The 22523-nt window shown below is 41.7% G+C and overlaps 1 long non-coding RNA gene across 5 annotated transcripts in view; it reads right to left on the bottom strand.

The window, feature by feature from the left end:
* LOC142436754 (uncharacterized) overlaps positions 1 to 22523 on the bottom strand; it is a 78486-nt gene that overhangs the window by 5342 nt on the left and 50621 nt on the right. The window contains exons 3-8 of one of the 5 annotated variants that reach the window (XR_012782101.1): positions 21697 to 21842; positions 16539 to 16650; positions 15897 to 16078; positions 14707 to 14829; positions 12704 to 12830; positions 4241 to 8740 (exon numbers count right to left, since the gene is read on the bottom strand). This is a non-coding gene — a long non-coding RNA (uncharacterized LOC142436754). The other 4 variants (XR_012782099.1, XR_012782098.1, XR_012782102.1 and 1 more) reach the window with 4 other exon arrangements.

Here is a 22523-nt window from a genome sequence, read left to right as displayed (position 1 = left end):
ACTACGTTGCCATCGTCCTGTGGGCTCGAACTGATAGTCCTTAAATTGGGGATAGGATTTAGTGCAAGCCCCAAACCCATTCTTTGATCTATTACTTTATTACCTTTTATTTGATAAAATTAAAATTATTTAACTTGGGAACCACTGTATAGGTCATATTGTTCCATAGTTCAATTCTGTCAAAACGAATTGTGCAATTTCTTGCATACTCATACATGTTTTCCAAATGATAGGGTTCCTTCCTAGACTTCTTGAAATCATCTCCCTTTTTTCTCCTCCACCCTTCAAGCACCCTAAAACCTTGTTATGCTTTCTTTCCCTGTGGGCACAACATCCCTAGGTTTCATTTTCTGAAAAATAACCAAACAAATTACACTGCTTCAAGACGGTGAGCTCCAATGGCGGCACACCTGTGAGAAACAGCCTAATGTAGATGAGTATAAGCAGACTGCAACAGAACAGCCACACAGTTGCCAGGATAATACGTCTTAACACAGCACACTTGCTGTACCAAGACTTGTTTGTTAGACAACCAATAGTAGACAGCTCTTGGTACAGCTATTTTCTTCAACCCCAGACACCATGTGTTTTCCAGCTTAATTCCTCAGGTTATAGTGAGTCTGGGGTAGAATCCAGTTCCCCCAGTGGAGTTCCCATTTGGGGATCCCACAGAAGCAGCTCTGCAGCATGACTTGTACTCTGAGAGTCAGGATTCAGTTTCCCACTGTTCTGTGACATCTGACCTGGCTTCCCAGGTAACCCCAGAGTCCTAAGTCAGCTCTGCTCTCCGAGTGCAAGTCATGAAATACCCTCCCTACCTTTTGATCCGAAGAGCACCTGCAGTCTCTCCTTACTCCACTTGGCTGTCAGCTCTCCTTTCCCACACCCGAGCAGACATGCACTTACGTTCACCCAAAATTGACTGTTCCATCTCCCCTCTTCAGTGCTGCCCACGCCCTACCATCACTAAGCCTCACCCCTTTGAGAGGGCCACCACCCTCTCCAGGGGACCTCACCCCAGATCCATATTGCTACTACTCAGCATCCTGCCCCCTTTCCCCCACCAATGGATCCCAGCTATCAGGAGATCAGGAAGTGTCCTCTGGCCAAATGACCTCCACTATACTTACCTTAACCAGAGGATTTGTGGTTCATGGCACTGGTCCAGCTCTTTCCCAGGCGATCTAGCTCCTAGCCAGAGGGCCTGATGACGTGCAAACTTGAGCTTGTGCCCTTTCTGCGACTTTTTCCAAGTGGAGTGAACTTAAATAGCATTTGTCCTTTTGTGCTTGACTAACTTCACTAAGCATGTCTTCCAGATCCTTCCACGACTTGAAGTGTTTCAATGCTGCTTTTTAGGGATTCATATTATTTGTGTGTTTACATCAGAGTTGGTTTTTTTTTAATGTATCCACTTTTCTCTTGATGGGAATTTAGGCTGTTTCCAGCTTCGTGCTATTGTGAACTGTGCTGCAATGATCATGGGGGAACACATGTCTGTTCATCATCTCTTTCTTATTTCTTTGGGGTATATGCCCAGTAATGGTATTGGTGAGTCAGATGGTAGTTCAATTTCCATATGTTTTAGGTATCGCCATATCGCCTTCTATAGTGGCTGTACATATTTACATGACTACTAGCAGTTGTACAAAAGTCCTTATCCCACCAGACCCTGTCCACCCTTTATTGTTCTGTTATGTTTTGTTTTTAAATTGGGATACATTACTGGGCTTTAGTTGGTATCACATTGTTGTTTTGATTTCCAATTCCTGAATGACTACAGACCTAGAACATTTCCACATGTGTTTATTAGCCATTTATCTATCATCTTGTACGAATTGTTTGTTCAGGTCTTTAGCCCATCTTACCAAGTTTTTTTCTTGCTATAACCTTGTAAAATTCTGTGGATCTTAATCATCAGTCTTTTATATGATGTGTCATTACTAAATATCCTTTTCCAGTCTGGGGGCTCTCTTTTTACTCTTTTATTAAATAAACTCTATTGATTTACACAAGTGTTTTCTTTTTCATAGGTCCCATTCATCTATGTTACCTTCTATGGAGTATGTTTCTTTTGTTAATTCTGCCAACCCATGTATTCCCTGGACTAATGATCCTGCTAGCTCTGGATTTTACATGTAGGTGTTTAATCCACCTGGAGTTATTTTAGTACATAGAATGAGATATTTTATTTCATTCTTCTGCAGGTGGTTATCCAGATTTTCCAGCACCATTTATTGAGGAGGGCACCTGCTTCCCATTTAATGTCTTTTGGGCCAATGTAAAAATCAATTGTATGTGGATGTTTTTATTGTTGGGTTTTCTGTCCTGATTCATTGACCTGAGAATATTGGTCTTTTAAAATAAATTTATATGCTGTTGGATTCTATTGACCAGGGCTTTGTTGAGGATTTTGGCATCTATATTCATGAGAGATACCAGTCTGTATTTCCAGAGGTTATTGTGGTTTGGGGCAAGGGAGGAGTATAATCAATCCACTACAGTCCCTTATGTACCCTGTGAATTATTTTTAGAAGAGTGCACTTTTATTGTGCTTATAACAGTGGTTTCCTAAACAGCTCAGAATTATCCGCTGTTTATGCGTGGTCCTGGGGTGTCAATTTTCTATTACAATGAATGGCCCAGGGAGGAGTGTACATTCAGAAGTGGATCAGGCTACAGTCTGGGCACCAGTTCTGAAAGGTACCTGGCCTGTGCAGGACAAGTGCCGGAAACCTGGAAATACCAGGTCCTATTTCTACTAGCACGGTGAGGCATTTTGTGATTCCTTTCTCAAAGCAATATAGAAACACCTCCACCGACACCTAGCCCTGCTCCTGGCAGATTCCAAGCACTCCTGTTTCCCCAGTGCTGAGACTCTCTCCACGTGGCCTGATCTAATCATCTGCAGGAAGGAGCTGGGCATAGCTAGGGATTATCACCAGTGGGAGCTCTCCTCCCTCTGCAGACCTTGTGGTTCAGCATCAAGCCTCCAGTTGTCTCTGCAGGCTTCTGTGGGATGATCCTGAAGTATCAACAGTTCGGCCGGGAGTTGCCACAGCATCTGCAAGGGAAGCAAAGCACAGGAAGGTGCTGTGAACTCCGACGGCATGATTGAGAGCACAGCTGTGCTCTCTGTGGATAAACCAATTTAAAGGACACCTGGTATTATATCCCAGGCCCCAACCCAGCTACCTACCTGCAAATTTGGCAATCCCACAGCAGTGAGCTGTTCACAGGGCCGATCCAACACTTAGCTTTCCTTTTAAATATATTTTTTCACTTGCTTTGCTTCAATTTAAAGGTAGATGTACAAAAATAGCCTTATTCTTCCTTCCAATAGTATCCCCCTCTATTGTAATGTAAGGTCAACTTAACAGCATGAATCTGTTAAACCATTGTCTGCGGTCCCCAGCAAAAGCACAGTTTACCAACAAACACTGCATGCAACAGTACTTTGCACACACAGAGAAGAGATGGAGCTGGCTCATCAGTAATGGGTCTCACTACCCCCAGCCAGCAGTCTCACTTTGCGACCAGTGCAGGGATGTTGTTTTGTAAGCATCCTTCGTTTGAGCTGCTAAAAGAACAGTGTTCCCTCCTCACCAGCAAAGATGACAAAATAGGGCTGTGCTATGAGGGAGAATCTACTGGAAGGCAGGGAGTTAGTTTTGTCGTCGTCGTTTGTATTCCTTGTAATATATTTAACAATCAGTTTGGGGAATGTTAGCATGTGTTCAACCAAAGGTAGAAGGGGCAGGCTGTAGGACACCAGACCTAAAGAGTATGTTTGAACACAGAAGCCCTGGAAAGGCAGTGATCCAGCAAGGTCACCACATCCCAGGAGCCAGACTGACATAATTGATCCTAAACACAACTGGTTCAGTCCTGGACTCCAGGGAAGGACAGAAGAGTACACTTGGACTGCCTTCTTCCTCAACTTGCAATTCCTTTTGGGTTCACCTCAGATGTATTTTGCAATTGGGGGTAATTCTCTTGAGTTTTGTTATGTGTCTTTCTGTTTAACAGTATACGAACCCAGAATTGATAAATGTATAGAGGCAGCAAGACAAACAAGGATTTCTTGGAGATACAGTGGGGCAATGGGTGGGGTAAAAGGGAGCCGATATTAAAAAGTTCAAGAAAGATGTTTTCCTCCTGCTTGATGTGATGGAACTGTGGGATGATATGATATCTATGTTACTATGGGTAGACTAGAGAAACAAATTCATAGACACTCACGTCCTTGAGAAATAGCTTTATGTACAAGAGAACTCAAATATCAAGAAAACATCCCAGCCCAGTCCAGATCAATTCCTTAAGTCCAATCTTAGACCATATGTCCGATACCTATTTTTAAAGTCTTCTTCAGACTCACAAAACACATGCAATGATGCCAAATGCAGCAAGAGCACAGGCCAGTGGGTGGGAAGTCTTCTGGATCTGGTGGCATTGTAAGCATCTCAGCGCTCGCATGGGTCCACGTGATTTCTCCAGCTGAGAGCACTCACATAGTTCCACATGTCTTGTCAGCTGCAATGTCTCCCAGGAAGTCAACAGAAAGAGACAGAGAGAGACAGACTCCTACATTCAAGGAGGAATGAAGGAGTTCCCAGAATCCTCAGGAGGCCACTCCAACACAGAGGCCACATTGGCTATGATCTGATTAACTGGCTAGACTCCACCCCTTCACTCTTAATCCTGTGAAATTGACAAATGATTATATGACGACCACAGCTAACTATAAGATGGTTTGGGCAAAAAACAAATAATCAAATAAAATAATAAACATAGATTATTTCATTATGAAATTTTTTATTGTAAATTCAGTTATTGGTTTATATCACAATCCCTTTTCCTGTTCAATATTTTAAAGTTTTTGAAATATTGTACTGGCAAGAATTTCTGTCCGTTTGCAGCTATGTGTGCAAAACTTTCTGTCATGTATTGGAACATATTTTTCTCATGAAACATGCAACAAAATACTATTTGCAACATTCTTCTCAGGTGTAGTTCAGTGGCATTAGAGTATTGTTTTCAACAATTAAAAACATCTGCAAAATTTCCCATCAAACATAACAGAAAACCACCCCCAAAATAATTCTGACTAGAAACTTTCCCCTTAACATCAAATAATTAACTAAAACGTTCCAGTTTCAATTATTTTGAATAGAAGCCTGATTTAAATACTTCCCCGTTCCTCTGTAAAGAAGGCAGCCTAAATCCTGTAGAATATCTTTGTCTTTGAGCCAGATTTTCTTTACCAGTATTTTTTGTGGCTTATATCTCAATATCAAAATCTGTATAAAGAGCTATGTCTGTAGATCATACTTCCTTTCACTGTATCCAGCTCACAGTGTTTGCAACTTGTAGCACTCTCTACCTCTAAAGCTTTTCCCACTGAGGGACCAGAGGTAAAAATAACCTCAGGGAGAAAAGTTGACTTGCAGGGGTGCTTAGGCCCCACAGGAGCCTGGATACAGACTGTAGTTAGAGCTGCTGTGCTGACCACTATGGTAGCTCCAGTGCCCGTGTTTGGAAATCTGCAGAGACAACTCCAGGTAACACTCCTGACCAACAATCTGAATGCTTATGACCAGAGAAAATGTTACTGTGTGCCCCACAGAAGTTGGAAGACTGTGTAAGCCCAGGAAACACCTCTCCTGTATGTGATGGGTTGCTGTCAGCAGGGGGCTCAGAATACCCATCACCCACAGAGGGTACTAATCCATGGGAAGAAATATGACCTTCTTAAGACTTCTGTGGGTTCCTGTTTCCCCACAAATAACCTTGTTGGTAGGAAACACTTTTTTTCCAATATTAAACATGGACTATAACGCAGTATATTTTATCCTTTCCCAAATATTCTGAAATGTTATAGGGGAAAGGAGTTTTAGGGAGACATATACTTGTTTCCCTACGTGGTCAAAGGAATGAAAAGATTCAGGTAGGCCTAGTCTTGATTCCATTGCATGGTAAGCCTAGAGATTGTCTTTAATTTCACCAGATCATCTGTGTACTTCTGATGGTAATAGATGTAAAGCTACATTAAACTTAAAATCTACACAGATGTCCGCATGATTGGTAGAGGGAAGACCTCAAAGAGAGGGCTGTGTTCTCTCAAGGACTCCACCAGCATCACTTTTCTAGTGTGAGTCCCAGAGGCAGGGGCCCCATTCAGCCCTTTCCACCTTTACATACCATGCACCTCCCACACGCAAATGCCTGACAAGAACCCAAATAAAACCACAACATGCAAGGACTTAAATTCATATTCCTTCTCACCTGGAGAGCATTTTCTGGGTGTCACGAATCTTATCCACATGAACATGAAGCATGTGTGGGTTTTCCTCTTTCTGGCAACTCAGGGTGGTGAGTGGTTCAGGGAGTCAGACATGAAGTCTGGGAGTGAAGAATCGGGGCACATGACTCACTGGGTTTCTCTCTATCCCCAGCTGTATATGCCCAGGTGCAGGTACAAGAGTCAGGCCCTGGACTAGTGAGGCCCTCACAGACCCTATCTCTCACTTGTGCGGTCTCTAGATTGTCTTTAACCAGCTATAATGTGACCTGGGTCCACCGGGCTCCAGGAAAGGATCTGGAGTGGATTGGGATAATAAGGGAGAATGGTGGGCACAAACTATAATCTAGCTCTCCAGTACTGAGTCAGCATCACCAGGGATACATCCCAGAACCAGGTTAATTTAAAACTGAGCTCTGTGAATCCTGACGTCACGGCCATGTATTACTGTGCAAGTTACACAGTGATGGGAACTCAGTGTGAGCCCAGACACAAACTCAGTTTCAGCAGAGACAAGGGAATGAAGGCAGTGAGGCTTTCCTCTCAGAAGCTGTGGTTTCCCCACCTTGTCAGCACTTCTCCAGGGACTACCGTGTATAGTCTAGGGAACCTTCATGCATCTGAGGAAGAACATGCACTCTGTGGAAGTCTGGAAGGTCATCTGTCGCCAAAATGGTGGGCCATGTCAGTAGAGGGACAGCAACACAGAACACGGGTACCCATATGGTAAGTCACAACTGTCCGTTCACACACTTGGCCCAGGCCAAACTCCAGCACCTCTTCCTTTGTTTTGAAAGCTTTGTTACACTAACTCCAATGAAAGTTTTTCTTGATGAAAATTTCTCATGATTAACGAGATCTGATGCCCACATATAAGATGTTCCACATTTAATTCATGCAAAGGGCTTTTTTCCTTTTGTCAAATCTCTGATGTGCTGTAAGGCATTGTGTCTGGCTGAAAGCTTTTCCACATTCATCACATATATGGGGTTTCTCTCCAGTATGAGTTCACTGATGAACAGTAAGAGAAGCCATCCAGATAAAGGCTTTTCCACATTCATGACATACATGGGGTTTCTCCCGAGTGTGAATTAGCTGATGAACAGTGAGAGAAATCTTCTGGATAAAGCCTTTGCCACATATATAGGGTTTTACTCCTGTGAATTTTTATATGAGTTTTGAGATTTCCTTTACGAATGAAGCTTTTGCCACATTCACCACATTTATGTGGTTTCTCTCCACTATGAGTTTGCTGATTAATAGTGAGAGCAGTCTTCTGGATAAAGCCTTTTCCACATTCACCACATACATGGAGGTTTTCTCCAGTATGAGTTCGCTGATGAACAGTAAGTTTACTCTTTCTGATAAAAGCTTTTCCACATTGACTACACACATGGGGTTTCTCTCCAGTATGAGTTCGCTGATGAACAGTGAGAGCATGCTTCCGAATAAAGGCTTTTCCACATTCACCACATACATGGGGTTTCTCTCCAGTATGGGTTCACTGATGAACGGTGAGAACATCCTTCGTGAGAAAGGTTTTTCCACATTGACCACATACATAGGATTTCTCACCAGTATGAGTTCGCTGATAAACAGTAAATTTACTCTTCTGGCTAAAGCCTTTGCCATATTCACCACATACATGGGGTTTCTCTCCAGTATGAGTTCGCTGATGAAAAGTGAGAAGAGTCTTCCTGATAAAGGCTTTTCCATATTCACCACATATGTGGGGTTTCTCTCCAGTATGAGTTTGCTGATGAGCAGTGAGATCACTCTGCCTAGTGAAGCCTTTCCCACATTCACTGCATACATAGGACATTCCTGCCACATGAGGTTCCTGATGTCCCTTGAGGTATGATACACTGTGAAAATTTTTCCCACATTGCAAGCATTTTCCTAGCTTTTGTCCTTCATGACTTTTTTGATAATGTTCATTGAGTTTGAACATTTTCTTGAATATTTGCCCACACTGACTGCATTCGTAGGTCTTATCTAGTATACCAATAATCTGGTGTTCATAGAACACAGAGTCTTCAATGAAGGTTGTTCCACATTTATCGCCTGTGTGTGGTTTCTCAATTTCATCAGACTCCTGATGCTGAATGCACTGTGACTTCATGAACCTGGGTGGTTCACACTCAGGGAATTTCATTTCAGTATTAAATTGCTCTTGTTCACTGTGGAGAAAAGTTTTCTCATCTTCAGTGAGCACAACTGACTTCTGTATTTTGTTGCTTCTGTTCTGATTTAATTCCAGAATGATTAAATCTGATTTTACATTTTTTTCATGTAATCCAAACATCTCATAAGTTTCCTTTGGAGGAAAATTATTTTTATGCTGAGAATATGTATTACATTTGTAGCACCATTCCATTCTGTCAATGCATCTTTCACATTGCAAGTGCTCAAGCAAATGATCATCATCTTTCTGGATTTCTATAAAAGAACACAACATTGACTCTTTTAAATATCTTGGTTTTCAATGGACCCCATAAAATACACATTGATATAAAGTAGATCTTTAGTGACAACCCTCTTTTATGACTATAAATAAAACACTATGCTTAATGTTTATTGCCCATTGGACGAAATACAATCATGTAAACAATTCAAATGGTAAAAATAGTTACTATAGAAATCAGGTTGGATATGAAAGTGATAAATGGACACAGGTTTGATATTTGCTTAAAGAGGTACATGAATACATACAACAAACATAACAGAAGGAAGACATGAGACCAATAGACCACAGGAGTGATATGACTTGCTAATTCCATTTGGTAGAGGTTAAATGTATTCATTTAATCAATCTTTACTGAAAGACAACTAAGTGCTAGATAAAGTTGGGAATGCGAAACATGGCGAATATTCTACTTGGGAGAAAACCATTTTTACAGGTATATATGAAAGGGATTATGGTACAGAAACACATTCCTTATGTTTGTGGAGCCTGTATTTTAGCTCACAGCACTCCTCTTACAGTGCTGTCCTGTGGTGGCGTGCAGGTTGCTGTGATGCCAGAAGCACTGCCACCCAGTGTTTCAAATACAAGCAGGACCACCCATGGTGCACAGGTCTTAGTGGATTCTCCAGAAATAGGGACTGGGAGGAAGATCTGGTGATCGACTTCTGGAACATGAACCCCTCAGGTTTAATGGCAATGAAATAACACTGAACAAGTACTAAATCCTCAAAGTACAGTCAACCATAATGATGTAGATGGAGGAAAAGCTTTGGGGACCTTCAGTGCTTGACATGGCATGACTGAAAATGAGAAAAAATAGCTGCTAATATCCTCTAGTAAATGGAAAATGGCATACATGCAATATTATCATGAAAAATTGCAAGTTGTCAAAACAAAATGGAATGGTAAAAATTGATAGTGTATGCATTATTCAACTTTAATAGACTGGTACTGGCTATTTTTAATTAGATAATCAAGTGGTTTATAAGGCTGAGATCGACAAATTCAAGAAGATTGGCATCATATTCATTATCCAAAAGCACACTGCAATATCTTCCCTGATGTATAATTTTGTCAGTGGTAGGCTAATATTCATATGCCTGCAAGCAAGACCAGTTAGTACAAGTGTTATTCAGTTTTGTGCACCAATTAAAGCAAACATAGAAGCATTCACAAAGTTGGAGAAGAGTCCCAGTCACATACTCTTAGTTAAATATCGCCACACTATCCTTTCATTGTAGTGCCACCTTAATGATACCTCATACAAGCGCATGGCTAATTACTATCTGCCAGCAGCTTTAACGACAAGAGCAGACATGTTGTTGTTATTGTTCTCCCCGCTCAGGAGACAATTACTCCACTCCACCTACCCTCAGCACTGGTCTTAAGTTGCTCATCCAATTATTTCAGGGATCCCGAGGCTAAAGATCCTGCCTACCTTGTTAGGTAGCTAGGTGTCTGCCTGTGTTTGTGTGGGAGGCGGGGGAGCTGCATGCCCTGAGATTATATAAATTGGTGAAAGAATGCAAAGCCTTTTTATTTCTGCCCTTCAATTACACACCAGTCCTTTAGGACCCATCCAGTGGGCATTTAAGAGAGAAAGAGATAATTGATTCCTTAAGTGACAGCAACAAAGGGAACCTGATTGCTTTCAAAGCTAGGCATCTTTCAGCTGAGAAGCAAGAAGTCAGGCACCTGTAGCAGCTGTATACTAACATCTTCCTGGAGGGCAGTTGGGGGGAAATCTCTGTCTGGAGATTGCTCATTAGCAGTTCTAGCTTTGGGACTTGTGGGGGTTTTCTTCCAACACTAGAACTGGTCTTCCAAGCCCTGTGGTCAGGAGTACAGATATAAGGCTGCTGCTCACACTTTCATCCAGGTTCTGTTTACCACCACAATAATGAAATTGAGGGGAGAAGGGATAAAGGAGAGCTGATATCAAGGAATTAAAGAAGAAAAAGTTTTCAAACTGTGGTAGCTATTGTACAGGACTGCTCCATGTAATTGAACTATGGGAAGTTATGATATCTATAAGAGCTCCCAATAAAATATTTAAAAATATATATTGAAATTTTCACATGAATTTTTCAGCCTGACATTGATCAACCAAACAATCATACACACTGATAAGTGTAAAATTTGGGGAAAGTAGCAGTAGTTGGAAAATGTGACCTTAGTAACAGAAATGACACACAGGTTCACTGATAACATTTTGAGACTAATGATGAATTCATAGCAAATTCCTTATTAAACACCAGAAATGGAAACTACACATATGGATTTTCCGGAATGGAACAAATGAAAATCAAATCAACCACAACTACAGAAAGAAATGGTGGAGAAGCTTATAAGTCAAAACACGCCCAGGGGTTAACTGTGGAACAGATCATAAATTGCTCAAATCCAAGTAGAAGCTAGCCAAAGTAGCTAGAGCACAGCTTAGAGACTATGTAAAGAATAAACATGAGGAATAAAAGTCTGACTGAAGACTAATGAGAGACCAGATGAGATGTGGGATGACATGAAAGGCAACTTACACATGGAAACCAAAAGGCTACTCAAGAGACAGAAAAGAAAAGAGAGCAATATTGAATGTACTATGCATTGTTTGAATAACAGCAATAAAACCTATTGGAATATACTGCAAAAATGTTCTTTAGAAGCAGCAACAGTCATCTTTCGTGTATTGGACCTGTTAAGAAGGGGTGGGCCTAAGGAAGGGACACTACATAGTAAGAAATATATAGCAGACATTGCTTAATTAAAAAAAAAACATGCCCTTTCCACTTACAAAAATTATTGGAGGAACAGACAACTTAAAAAAATCTTACAGGTAGAAAAAAATGTAAGGTACAGTGCTAAAGTATACTTTAAAGCTGATAATTTTCTTGCTAGGAAGATGATTTTAGATACCTGGAAACAACAGAAGTCATAAATATATTTCACCAAAAGGAGTAAAATATGGGGAAATATGTCTGTTAAAGAATTCCAACAGAGAAGGCAAATTGACCATCTCTCTAAGAAAACAGAAAGAACTGACATCACCTGCATGAAGAAAACTTTAAAGGAACAGGACACCAAATGAGAATATGGACACCAAATCTTTAGAGAAACTCCAAGGGGGGAAGCTAAGGAAGCACAAAGGAGACCCATTTATGGTGGGAGCTCAAGATGCAAGATGGTGCTGCATACTGCAAATGGATATCCATTCTTACTCAGTAGGGGAGGAATGTGCTGTATTCAGAGGACAGTTACTAATTCAGAGTTCTCTGTTTGGAGAGAAGCGTGCAAGACAGATTTTCATAGTAAAGTGGAAACATAAAAGAAGGGAAAATTTCAGAATGTTAAAGAAAATTATGGAAGCAAACACACATAGTGTAAAACAAGAAAATGGAAATCTAATCTCATAAGAGCTACAGGTGTACTTCCCTCAACATCTTGGACAAGTGAACTCTCACATACAAAGTCGCACACACTTTTATGCATTTTCTGACACCTTTCATAGATATGAGGCCTTCTCCCTGTTCAATCAACTACCCCAGCCAATTCCCCTTAAGGTGTTTTGACCATGCATCTGAGAAAATTCCACTATAGCTTGCTTCTAATACCAAACACAGTTCTCTTGTTCCAACTGAGAGAAAGCTTCTGGGGTGACAATTAGATAACCTGTTTATGGGAAATTACAGAATCATGGACACACCAAAATTAACGTAAAGTTTGTAAAGACTGCAGTTTTGTATTTCTAGAAAAATAATGTTCAAAGGAACAAAGTAAATAGCATTCTTTCAAGGGTAGAAGACCTAACCCACTAACCTAGGATGAGACAATGCAATGAGAATCTACCTCTTTGAGAATACGACAAACACCGCAAAGTTTTTAACATATAAGACAGGAAAAGCCAGTGACGAGGTCAATGACTTGAGAATTCTCCTCACCAATGGAAACCAGGTTGCGATAGTTCTCCAACATCACATCCTGATATAGGGTTTTCTGAGCAGAGTTCAGGAGCTGCAATTCCTTCCGGGTGAACTTTACAGCCACATCGTTGAATGTCAGTGGTTCCTGTAGTAAGAGGGGTCTACTTAATGAAGTATTTTCCATTTGAAGATTTAAAAAAAATATATCTTACAGTAAAAAAAGCAAAACAATAATAAAAACTATTGTGGTAGTTCATTCCATAATGCGTCATTAACTGAGGACTTGGTACAAAATATTTTACCTTATTTCTACATTCACGACCATCAGCCGAGAAAACTAGCCCTAATTTTAGAAAGATCTCCAGTGTTCTGAGAAATAAATGTTTTCAAATACATTCTCCAGGTCAAATACAGTGCCCCCACAATAGCTAGCTCCACATTAAGGAGCAGGCTTAAAGGAGCTCCCATAGTAGAGGAATCATTTCTGTACCTGGCTACTTCACTATGCCTGAAGGTTATCTGTATATCTGAGCAATCAGGTTCTAGAGCCAGCCCAACATAAATGTAGCAAACACCTGGGGAGGGCACAGGGCCGGTTTGAAGTCAACTAACACTAGGTCAAGATGGTAACTCAGCATCTTGCTTGTTTAGAATTTTACCCGCTTATGATATGACCCATTAACTATGTACATGCTAACTGCATGACACGAACGCCTTATGGAAAGACCTGTAAGCTCCATTATATATACCCACTGGAAAATATATTCACTCTCTCAGGCCTGACATGGGAAGAGAGCCCCTGTGTCCAGCTGTCTGCTCTCTGTCTTTTAATATTTTCACAATTGCAATGTCACTCCTGAGGATCACTTTTGGAGTGTTGGGGACCCCAGTGCCTGAAAATAATGCACCCACTCTTAACATTAGAATTTTGAGTTCCAGTGACATTATCTGAATGTTCTAGAAATAGCTCAGCTTTATAATCACACAAGGTATATAAAGACCTATTTGTTATTAAATGGCATTAGGGTTTCTACCAGCATCACCATTATTAGAGGCTCGGTACCTTCAGTGGCAATAAGTACTGGGAACAGTGCAGATGGGGGAGGTCAAACATACCTCAACTCTCCAACACTTTTTGTCAACTCTAAAACAAGTCAATCCTTCCACACCACTCTGTCTCACTTCTGGGTTTGATAATCTGTTGCTGTGGTCACACAACACTCAATAGATCAAAGTGGTCTATTAATGAACAAGGTACAACTCGGGATCAGGAACAAGAAGCTATAAGTCAGAACCAAGATCAGAATGTTCATAGACATTATCTCCCTTACTGAGTGCAGAACAACTTTCTAAGCTCTTAAAGGCCACCTTAGGACAAGCTCCTCTTGACAACCTTAGGACAAATTCTCCTCAGCCACCTTTGGAGTGAATTATCTTAACTTTAATTGCAAGGTCCTCTTGAACTTGCCATCTTTCACCACATGCTCTCCAAGGCGCCCCCAGCCTAATTCTGCTGGGTGGATCTCTGGAGCCTTCCTAATCTTGCCTAGGCAGGGAAGATGCTGGGTTGGCCCAAGAAGCCAACATATTAAGAGGGAGAGAGAGAACTGCCTGCAGGCATGGTTTGAGAGGAGACAGTGAGGCATTATCCTGTCATCTGAGCTGTTGATTTGGGTTTATTAGCCCCTGCAGCCACACAGTTCAGAATGAACCCATGGATTAGGGATTTGCAGCTTCCAAAAAATTAATGTGGCATTTCCTTGAATGGCAACTATGAGCTGCCTGTGTGACCTGACTTGAGAGCTTCCTCCACTCTATGAGCCATTAGCTTGCTGTCTGACCTTCCAATTTGGGTTCCTCAGCCCCTGCAACCTATTAGCTGACGAGATTCAACAACTTCTCTTTGTGAGGCAGTGGACTGTGGTCTGACCTGATGATCTGGTTCATCAGCGTTTATAAACAAATCAATGAGGAAAAACCTACAGACTGATTCCTGACCTTTATATAGATCTGGAACTCACCAGCTTCCACATCTTGAAGTGCGATTTATTTACTTGATGACTTTTGAGTTTTGTGAGATGTTGCTGAGCAAATCATGGACCATCTTGAACCTCTACCACATAGGGATGGGTCTACTGCTGCTCCTGCAAAATGAACTGTACTATTCATGGGTCAAGAGCTGCACCAATGGAGACAATGACCAGGGTAGAAGGGACAGGAGTGACAGAGCCAATGGTGTCAGGTCCAGAAAGGGCTTTTCAGCCAAGAAAGTGGGACAGGCAGGCAAGATCAAGAAGAGGATATCCAAAAGTAGTTGAGAGGACCATATAAAGATGGAACTAAGAAATGAGCCTATCTTTAGAAGGAAAAATGTCTGATAGGGGACAGGGAAAACAGGCCTTCCCTGAAGAAGAGCAAATGTGCCTACATGGTTCTTTAATATGAAAGTCAATGTGTAGCCTACTAATTCTGATACCAAATTATACTCTGTTACTGAGTAAAACTTGTACCTGTGACTCTGGACTGTAATTAGTCCATGGCCACTGCAAAAAAAAAAAAAAAAAAAGAATAAGCTGAGTAGGAGAGGAGTGTGGCAAAGATACTGGTGTCAGACTGGAAAACCATTGGAGGGTACAGGTCTGTCTAAGCTCTGCCTCATATGAATCAGAGCTGATGTTGACAGTTAATTCTCTCTCCTGCATCTCTAGTTAGAGGAGGTGAGATGCTGTCTCATTTTTAAACCACTAATGCAACAAGACCCATTTTAGATGCATTGATGAGAATGCTGCTGTGTGGGAGAGTATTTAACATATCACCTTCAGAAATAAGCATTAAAGAAAGTTACTCAAACAAAAATCCCATGGACTACTGAACTCTCCTAAAGAAGTGATTTTATTTCTCCTTAAAAACCATGTATAGCATATAATTTGAAAGATATGCTGGCCATAGAATAATAAATTATGAGCTGGAAGATAATGTTATCCAAAGAATCCTCAGTGCTATATTATGTTCAATGTCAATAGTTTATTGTTAATCCTATGATCAATATATTCCTAATCTTCTCCAGCCAAATGTTGAAATCAGAGTAAAAGTTTAGCTCTAAGTTCTACTATTTCAAATTTCTGCTTTTCCAATGAACTGAATCAGTATTATACAGGCTCCTACAATTCCAGTAGAAAATACAGAAAAGGATAAAACACATCAGAAGCACCTGAGCCTTGGCCATTTTCTTTGGTCCTTAGGACACTACAGGCAACTGGGATGCTCTGTCTTATCTGGATCAGCTCTAATGATGCTCACAAATTTCAATCTCTCGTGAGGAAATCCCAAAAGTAATAATACAAGGCACTCTTCCTCCTTCCTCTAAGCTGCTGGTGATGCACCATCGGCAGGCTGATGGGAGAATACAGTGTAACACATAACCAATAGGTCCAGGTGCTGTTACTGTTCTTTCCTTCTTCTAAACACCCAAAGTCCCCAATACTGTTAACGGTGCCCTTACTGAGTAATGGGAAACATGCTTATACCATGAGCAATAAAATCTAAAACTCATAATGTTCACACATGTGAATAAAAGATTATTTTATAACAAATAGAGATTGGGCAATCAAATATAAATATAAAAAAATAAACAAAGAGTTGGATCCCTACCCCACACCATACAAACTACCAATTCCTTACTGTGTGACTCTCAAAGAGAATGACAAATCAATGAACCTTTAAGATGATTATGTTAATTAAAGCATCTGGAAACATTTTACATGGGATATATAAAGAGCTATTATAAACTAAAGATTATTTTATAGGAGAACTATAAATTGTAAAATAACTTTAGAAACACTTTAAAACTCACCATCAAGTAGAGTTAGACATATAAGCTGCCGATAGGACACAGGAGAACTGCTGTACAGAGCTTCCAAGATTCTAAAGCCATGACAGGATGCTAATGGGTGTGTACCTCTGACCTTGAGGATAGAAGTCCAACACTTAACACATGTCAAAAACAAGGCTCCATAATAAACATTTATATGACATTTATTAGATTGAAATTTATATCTATACATATATAAATTACATATAAATGTAAATGAAGAAGTATATATCCCCCAATAATGAGTGCACTTTTGAATCCCAATATAGATAATGTTTTTAATATACCATTATTTGTAGTACCTAATGCAGTTAGATCAGTGGTTCTCCACCTATGGGTTGAGACCCTTTTGGGGGTTGAAGGACCCTTTCACAGGGGTTGCCTGATTCATAACAGTAGTAAACTTACTGTCATGAAGTAGCAACAAAAGTAGTTTTATGGTTGGAGCTTCACCACAACATGAGGAACTGCATTAAAGGGTCGCAGCATTAGGAAGGTTGAGAATCACTGAGTCAGACAGGTGGTCTATACAAGTACACAGTCTAGCTATGCCCCCTTAACTTCCTCCAAATTATTTACCTGGGTTTGTCGCCTGCCAATGTGAACGAGGAAAAGTTGTCCCTCATAGTGGTTACTGTCAGGCTGCTAATTGCAAGGTCAGCAATTGGAAACCACCAATTTCTCCTCGAAAGCATGAGTGACATGGCTTTTTACTCCGTTATAAAGTTACAGTCTTGGAAACCCACTGGGGCTGTCATATAAGACAATCGGGCAGCTTGGCCAACAATACATTGGTACCGTTGTGCCTTGTGGTTATGTAAATAAACTGTCTGAAACCTAACCTACAGATTAGTTACTTTGGAATTCATGTTACAACTAATTGAGTTATTTCAGAGACAGAAATTGGGATCTCACTACCAACAAAAAAGAAGAACCAGGGGGACTTCCGGCAAGATGGCGAAGGAGTAACAAACACCAGAGGAACTCCACAGAATTCAAGCTAGGAGAGTTACTTAGAGATAACTGAACACTGCTGGAATGCAGGAGGAGCATCATAAAGACAAGTAGGCACAGACCCATGGGGTTTTGAGGGGCTGGGGGCTTTTGGTTTACTTCAGTGGAGGCCGGCTGGGGCTTGACCTTTGCCCCGCCACTGTCTCTGCCAGAGCCAGGACCATTTGGAGCCTGTAGGGCTGCTTGGTCTCAACACAGCCACAGTTTGCCACCACCTGCCTTGGGGCAGGCACTAGACCTTTGCATCTCCTCTCTGTCACCCTATCAGTCTTGGAGGGCTGTGCAGCAGCCTTTTCTCAACACAGCCACAGCTTGCTGCTACCACCTCCGAACGAGGATTAAACCCTTGCAGCTCCTCTGGCCTGGATAAGGGCTCAGCTACATTGTTGCTTTCTATCCATCTCTTCACTATATTCCCCCTCCCCCGCCCCTCATGGGCACATTTGGCTTGCTTTTTAACTTTTTTTTCTCCTCTTTTCCTCTTTCTTGGTCTCTCACACTCTACTGCTAACCTCCAGACCACTCCCTTAGCTTAGGGCATTTACACCTGAGCCACACGCAGCTAGGTGAGCTCCACCCTGTGTAGTTAGCAGGCTGGAAAAATCCCTGCTGGCCCCCAACAGGGGATACTCTGCTCAACTTCTGACTGGGGAACTCCTTCCAGCCTTTGTGCCTGTGGGGCATAAGGCAGCTCGGCCAACACTCCTCAACAAAAGTTACTGCAGGAGCCTCTGCCCAACCTCTGCAACACCAAAGCAGGCAACCCTTCTGGGTCACTCCCCCGAGAGGGAAGCCACAGGAGGACAAAGTGGTAGGTTAATTCCATAGTGAAATAAGCTATAGGCAGTTCAAAGTCTCCCAGAGAGAGCCAGTGCTCTTCGACTCCCTGGAAAATGGCACCTGGCTCATCTAAAACAACGCAACACAAGCAGCCATCATCCCCAAAAACCTCAACAAAAAAAGGAGAGGAACAAAAGGCAAAGCCAGAAGATGTCCTGAACATAATGCATGCATAGAGGAAGCAGACATTGAGCTGCCACAGAAAGAAATTTTCAGAATGTTACTTGGAGTCAGGGGATATGAGGGAAACAATACAGAAAAATGATGAAATGATAGAAAAGGTAAAAACCATAAATCAAAGAGAAATACAGGAGCTTAGGGAGGAGATAACAAAAACCAGTAGCACACTCATGGACCTCGACAAGCAACTGGAAGAATCAGAGGCCCGCATCAGTGACTTGGAGGACAGCCAAGCAGACTTCAACAAACGAGAACAAAAATCTAATAAGATCATCAGAGAAGCTGAAGAAAACTTAAGAACTAAGTCTGATGCTATGAAGCGGTACATCATTAGAAGTATTGGCTTACTGGAGGAAGACACAACAAAGAAGTCATCTGCAACAGTAGTGAGAGAATTCTTGGAGGAAAGCTTCCCCAGCTTAGTGAATTAAAACAAGGCAACCATTCAGGAAGCTGAAAGAATCCCAGCAAGACTGGATCCCAAGAAGAAGTCATCAAGGCACATAATAGTAAAATTATCCAACTTTGAGGAAAAGGAGAAAATCATGAGAGCAGCTAGGGGAAAACAAGCAATCATATATAAAGGTTCCCAAATAAGAATATGATCAGACCTATCAGCAGAAACTATGAAGAAGAGAGAGTGGAGTAACATTTTCAAAAAATTGAAGGAAAACAATGCAAACCCAAGAATACGCTACCAAGCCAAATTATCAATCAAGATAGATGGAGAAGAGTCATTACATTGCACGCTCATCTCGATAATATGATCACTGAAGACAGATTTGTGCATAAGCAAATGTGGTGAAGAAAGTTGATGGTGCTCAGCTATCAAAAGATATAGCATCTGGGATCTTAATGGTTTGAAGGTAAAAAAGCGGCCATCTAGCTCAGAAGCAACAAAGCCCACATGGAAGAAGCATACCAGCCTGTGCAATCACAAGGTATCAAGGGATCAGGTATCAGGCATCATCAGAACAAAAAATCTTACCATAGTGAATCAGCGGGGGAGTGTGGAGTGGAGACCCAAAGCCCATTTGTAGGCCACTGGACATTCCCTTACAGAAGGGTCTTGGGGAGGCGATGAAACAGTCAGGGTGTGATGTAGCAACGATGAAAAATACAACTTTGATCAAGTTTCTGGGTGCTTCCTTCCCCCCTCCAACTGTCATGGTCTGAATCCTGACTTGCAGGTCTGACTAGACCAGGGAATGTACACTGGTGCAGATGGGAACTGAAAATGCAGGGAAGCCATGGCAGATAATCCCCTCAGGACTGGTGGTGTGAGTGGTGATATTTGAAGGGCACAGTGAGGTTGGGTTGGAAAAGTGGAACCTATTTCAAGAATCTACATGTGACCTCCTCCCTGGGGGACATACAACAGAAAAATGGGACACAGAAATATATGACAAAATAACAATTTATAAATTATCAAGGGTTCATGAGGGAGGAGGGAGTGAGGAGGGAGAAGAAAAATTGAGGACCTGAAGCCAGGGGCTTGGGTGGAGAGCAAATGTTTTGAGAATGATGAGGGCAACGAATGTAAAAATGTGCTTTACACAATTGATATATGTATGGATTGTATTAGGAGTTGTATGAGTCCCTAATAAAATGACTTAAAAAAAAAAAAGAACCAGGAGTAGGGGCCTTTAGATCCCAGATTCTTTCACAGAAATTCTTCAATCCAGCAGACAGGCAGCTGTGACACAAGAGTGGACATGAAGGGAAGAAGCAGCAACAGAGACATGGTGGCAGCAGAACCAAGAGCCTGAGACAGAGCAGTGGCATTCCCAGACCACAGAACAAGAGAGCTAAGTGCCTTTGGGCAGGAGGTTAGAGGTGAAATAGGGGTACATTTGAGTTCTTATCTGGGGAACTAGATTTGCCAACCCACATAGAGCTAAGTGTGTCTGGTATAAGGCTAAGGTGCAGAGAGAGAATTTATCCGCAGAACTAAGAGAACTTTGTAATTTTTGTACATTTAGGACAGAAGCCAGGGGGTTGTAGGGCCTGACCTCACCTGCAGGTACGGCTGTCAAGATGCTGTCCCAGAGAACTGTACCTTGAGGCACTGATGATGCTAAATTGTGTGTTAGGGTGGAAAAGTGACTTCTTTGTCAAACATAATTTGAGGAGAGCATTTATTGAACTTTAAGAGACAACAAAAGATACGCACACACATCATATGGATAAGGGAGGCCATTAGCAGTTCAAATGCAACTGAGGATTCAGAGTCGGGACCCTAGATAAATAGGACACAGAACAAAAGGCCATGTCACAGATCATGATTGGTGGCAAAGCAATACATCAGATACAGGTGGGACTGCAGCAGCAGGAATGGGACCATAATTGGGACATGCACATTATTAGATAGAAAGACTTAAAAGATTGGTCCAGGGCCTTCAAACTGAGGCAATCAAGGCCAGACTCATAACAATGGCCCCTGTGCTGTCCTCGCTTAGGTGAGCTCCATCAAGGATACATCTAGGCAGGCCCTTGGAGGGGGATGGATGGAGAGGAGTGCAGGCAATCTATTTTGTAAGGCATTTTCCGCAAGGGTAAGATGATCTACATTCTTGGCTAATTATCAAAAGGAATTCAATGGAGGCTTAATCAAACTGGGGAGGCAGCAAATGGACAGAGTTGTCACTGTCATCAGCAATGCAAACCTTAAACCCAACTCAGTGCCACAGAGTGGATTCTGGTTACAGTGACCCTTTAAAGGGAGGTGGAATGGCCCCTTGTGGATTTCGGAGACTATAACTCTTACCAAGATTGGAAACCTTGTTTTTCTCCTCAGGGGTGACTTGTAATTCTGAACTGCTGACCTTGCAGTTAGCAGTCCAATCTGTAACCACTATGCCACCCGCCTTTTGCAAATTGGAGTGCTCACAATTTAAGTTCTAATACAATTATACATGGTTACATTATCAGCAAATTCTATCATTCCGGGAGATGCGCAAATTGCTCGGACCCCGACCAATGGGGCAGCCTGGGTTCTTGTACACTGGTGTTTCCTGGGTTCAGACCCCAGAAAGCTCAGATCCCTCCTGCTTCCCCTCAAACTCCTCTGCCCAGTGCTGACCCCAGGAACCCCAGGGATGCTCACCCTGCTTGGAGTCAGGTGAATGGATTTGGTTCACGACCCAGTCAGAAGTTGAAGTCCTTCCTTGTCATGCTTCAATGTGCAAGACACTAGTACCAGATTTCTAGCTCCCTAGACTGGACTGTATTTCTCTGTGGCAAATCTTTGTTCTGAAACAGAAGAGGAGGCAATGTTGAAAAAGGCATATCACTTTCTTGGCCTGTACTTCTTGCGCTAAATAGTGACCACCCCCACCACCTGGGATCAAAATCCTGCTCAAAGCTGAGGGTTTGCATTAAACAAGGGTCCACTCTATCTTTGCAGAGCAATTTTACTAATTTCCCAAATATCATGATCAACTTTGGATCCACAAAGTGGAAGTACTTAAGGCCTCAAATTTCTCAAGCTCCATTGAAGGTAAATATCTTCTTTTCACCAGCAATCTAACTGAAGAACGGAATATTTTATGAAGAATGTTCTTTAAAAGCCCATAACGGAACCTCAGACCAAAACCCTTGACATATCTGGTGAAAGTGATCAAGCTGAATCACGCTCATATCTGCCACTCCAACTCAGGCTGAGCTTCTCATTAAGTAAAACCTACTCCAATCCCCTTGCATCCTGGGTATTCTTTACAATATCTATTGTGTGAAGAAATCCCTATGGTTGGGTAGCCCATTTATGCACAATAGTGTAGTAACTAGAGAAAGTTTTTGTACAGGTGGACAACAAGAGACAGAGCGACACCAATAGCACATCCTAGAGGTACCTTGGCCAAGATAGAGATATTCTAAACAAGAAAACAAGCCAGGGGAATCCTTATTTGCTACTCTCTTAAGCTCTTGTGTTTA

This window comes from Tenrec ecaudatus, unplaced genomic scaffold (genome assembly GCF_050624435.1).
Source record: "Tenrec ecaudatus isolate mTenEca1 unplaced genomic scaffold, mTenEca1.hap1 Scaffold_60, whole genome shotgun sequence".
In the NCBI taxonomy this organism is placed as follows: domain Eukaryota; kingdom Metazoa; phylum Chordata; class Mammalia; order Afrosoricida; family Tenrecidae; genus Tenrec; species Tenrec ecaudatus.
Note: the sequence above shows the minus strand (reverse complement) of the source record. Positions and strands in the feature narration are given on the sequence as shown.